At 46.0% G+C, this 3,528-nt stretch overlaps 1 pseudogene; it reads right to left on the bottom strand.

The window, feature by feature from the left end:
- Positions 1 to 962: 962 nt before the first annotated feature.
- Positions 963 to 3,528, bottom strand: part of LOC112075498 (extracellular sulfatase Sulf-2-like) — a 60,412-nt pseudogene continuing 57,846 nt past the window's right edge.

The following is a 3,528-nucleotide window of genomic DNA, read 5'->3' as shown; positions in this document are numbered from 1 at the left end:
GAATCGCTTGATTCATTCATCATTAGCAACCGGAAGTGCATCCCCCACGCTCCTCCCTCGCTCTTCCGTTTGTTCCCTTTCTCCCTGTCGGTAGTGACTCGGGCGCAGCGGTTCACGCCGGGTCGACTGCTGTGCTACTTGTAGAATGAGCTGCGCGCGCCGGTCTCCTACGCTGTCAACGTCGCGTCATTATTGCTCTATAAGGAAACATCCACCCGAGACAGACACACTCATCTATTCACACAGTTGAATCTGTGCACCACCTACGATACTCCTATACCTAGATTTACATAGATATTCCTGTCGGGGGTTTGTATTTATAGTTTTACAATTTTGTAGAGTATATATATATATATAACTGTGGTGATATATATTTCTAATATTCTAGGCTAAATGTGTGGTATTTGGATATGAGTTGGGATATAAGTGTGTATTTCTAATTGGGCCCATACTATTGAGAAATGTGGTGAAGGTGACACTGGCCTCTGGTGAGAACGTCCTTGTAGCTAGTGTGTGTGTGTGGTGTGTGTTGGTGTGTGTGTGTGGTGTGTGGTGTGTTGTGTGTGTGTGTGTGTGTGTGGTGTGTGTTGTGTGTGTGTGTGTGTGTGTGTGTGTGGTGTGTGTGTGTGTGTGCGCCCTCTCTTTGCTCTGATGGTCGTCTGTTCCTCTGCAATGTGCACACACAGATGGGTGTTGTGTGTGGTGTGTGTGTGTGTGCCAACCCTCGGGCCAGTCCCCATGGCTGAAGGGTGGATTGTGCATTCATTGGAATGAAGGCGGTGATGGTGAGGGGTGGGGAGGAGGGGGGGGTGATTGAGTGTGCTGCCTGGAGAAGAAAGGGAGAGAGAGCTAGAGTGAAAGAGAGGGGAGGGGTGCGCTGCCTGGTGGTGTGCTTTAGCAACAGGAGGAGGAGGAATAGACAAACAGACAGAGAGAGACGGCAGGGTGTGGGTTANAGTGGCTGAGAAGACTGGCCTCATGGTCTATATGGGTTATGTAAGTGGCTGAGAAGACTGACCTCATGGTCTATATGGGTTATGTGAGTGGCTGAGAAGACTGACCTCATGGTCTATATGGGTTATGTGAGTGGCTGAGAAGACTGACCTCATGGTCTATATGGGTTATGTGAGTGTCTGAGAAGACTGGCCTACCTCATGGTCGATGTGGTTTATGTGAGTGTCTGATAAGACTGGCCTACCTCATGGTCGATGTGGTTTATGTGAGTCTCTGAGAAGACTGGCCTACCTCATGGTCTATGTGGAGTTTGTGGTCCTTCCAGGTCTGCACAGACTTATAGATCCCTGTGTCACACTTCACTGTGTCATCGGCCAGGATGGAGCACCTGAGGACAGGATACACAGTGAGCATTTAGCCCAGCTAACAACACAATAATGTAGTATTAACAACACATTCAAACATGCAGTTTTAAAGCTGAAATATGTAACTTTAAGTTTAGTTTTTGTTATTTTACTTTTGGTTTTGGACACCAGMTTCAAACGGCTGAAAATACAAATTTGGGGGGATGGAAAATATATTTCACAGCAGTTTAAATTGTACAATAATGCTCTACATCACATGAGTCAAACTCATTCCCCGGAGGGCAGAGTGTCTGCAGGTTTTCACTTCTCCCTTGTACTTGATTGATGAATCAAGGTCWCTAATTAGTAAGGAGCTCCTCTCACCTGGTTGTCTAGAGCTTATTATATATAATTGAAAGGAAAAACCGAGTATGGGAAACCCTTCTCTACACTTTACTTTTTGTGTTAAATTAGGTGAACTATTCAAATTTTAGTAACCAGGAAATGGCGGAGGAATTTCGGGCAAAGTACACCTTCAACACATTCAACATGCAGTACTAACACAGTACAAACACACCCACCCATCCACATAGAACCTCAACACACTCCCTGACCTGTGTGTGACTTTGATGTCAGAAGGTACTATAGCCAGACTGTTGCTGCTAGTCCTGGGACTGATGGTGAACCCCATGCCACTGAAGTCGTCCTCAGTGTCGTCGCGTGGCCCCGGGGCCCCAGCCTCGCTGAGGTTCCTGGGGGCCAGTACAGGCTGGTAGCCATCCCCCAAGTCTACAGCATACAGGTCCCCTCCTATCTCCATCTCCACGGAGCGGGCAGAACGGTTACGGGCATAGCTCTTGACGGCCTTCATCTCTGTCAGGAAGAGAGCAGGGTGAGTTAGTGGAGGAATTTCTACATAGTATTTAGGCCCTATCAGGGCCTATGAGACTTTAAAGGCACAATGTGTAGAAATCACTCTGCCATTTCCTGGTTGCCAACATTTTATCATGTTCACCTAATTTCATTTTATGTGACGTAACAAACAAGGCATTGTGTCGAGCAGGGTTATTTAAWTCCTTCCCTAARAGGTCTGGAGCCTGCAGGTTTTCTGTTCTACCTGATAATTAATTGCACCCACCTGGTGTCCCAGGTCTAAGTCAGGGGAACAATGAAACAAACTAACTGTGGAACTGGCTTCGATGTCGAATTAGAATTTGAGGGTGTAGAGAAACATCTGTACAATCTCTACCACCCCTCAAAATCAAATCTGGACATCGAAGCCAGAACCACAGTTTGTTTCATTGTTCCCCTTTCAAAACCAAAAAATATTGTCTCCACAGGGTGGCCCCACATACCACATCAGTGATGAGAAGTGAGCTACACTGCATTCATGCAAAGGTTGAGTGAGGAACATTTTGTAAAGCAGAATTGAATGTGTTTGCATGAGAAGTGCGTGATCAGAGTGTTGTGTTGCTGTACAGTATGAGTGTTCAAGATGATCAGTGTTTGTGTGCTGTACAGTATGAGTGTCAGAAGTGATCAGAGTGTTTGTTGGCTGTACAGAATGAGTGTCAGAAGTGACCAGAGTGTTTGTGCTGTACAGTATTGAGAGTGCAGAAGTGACCAGAGTGTTTGGTTGCTGTACAGTAGAGTGTCAGAAGTGATCAGAGTGTTTGTGTGCTGTACAGTATGAGTGGTCAGAAGTGATCAGAGTGTTGTTTTGCTGTTACAGTATGAGTGTCAGAAGTGACCAGAGTGTTTGTTTCTGTACAGTATGAATGTCCAAAGTGATCAGAGTGTTTGTGTGCTGTACAGTATAGTGTCAGAAGTGATCAGAGTGTTGTGTGGCTGTTACACGTATGAGTGTCAGCAAGTGATCAGAGTGTTTGTGTTCTGTACAGTATGAGTGTCAGAAAGTGACCAGAGGTTTTGTGTTCTGTACAGTATGAATGTCAGAAAGTGATTCAGAGTGTTTGTGTTCTGTATGAGTGAACGTGAGAGTGAAAAAGATGTGCCACATTCCACCTACTCTTCTTGGAAAGGAACTTTTTCTTCTGAAGGCACTGAGTCTGAAGCGAGGAACTGGTCACAATTGCAGCCCTTCTGGCTCTGCGTTGGCTCTGCTGTTGCGCTGGGTGTAAAATTGGAACCTGATGTTGGCAGGGCCTCTTTCCGTTTTGCAGACATGCTGGCCATGCCCTTACACTTATACAGCCTCAGTTCCCTGTAG

Source organism: Salvelinus sp. IW2-2015, unplaced genomic scaffold (assembly GCF_002910315.2).
Source record: "Salvelinus sp. IW2-2015 unplaced genomic scaffold, ASM291031v2 Un_scaffold3200, whole genome shotgun sequence".
Taxonomy (NCBI): Eukaryota; Metazoa; Chordata; class Actinopteri; order Salmoniformes; family Salmonidae; genus Salvelinus; species Salvelinus sp. IW2-2015.
The sequence above is the reverse complement of the archived record's forward strand: the minus strand, read 5'-3'. Positions and strand labels throughout refer to the sequence as shown.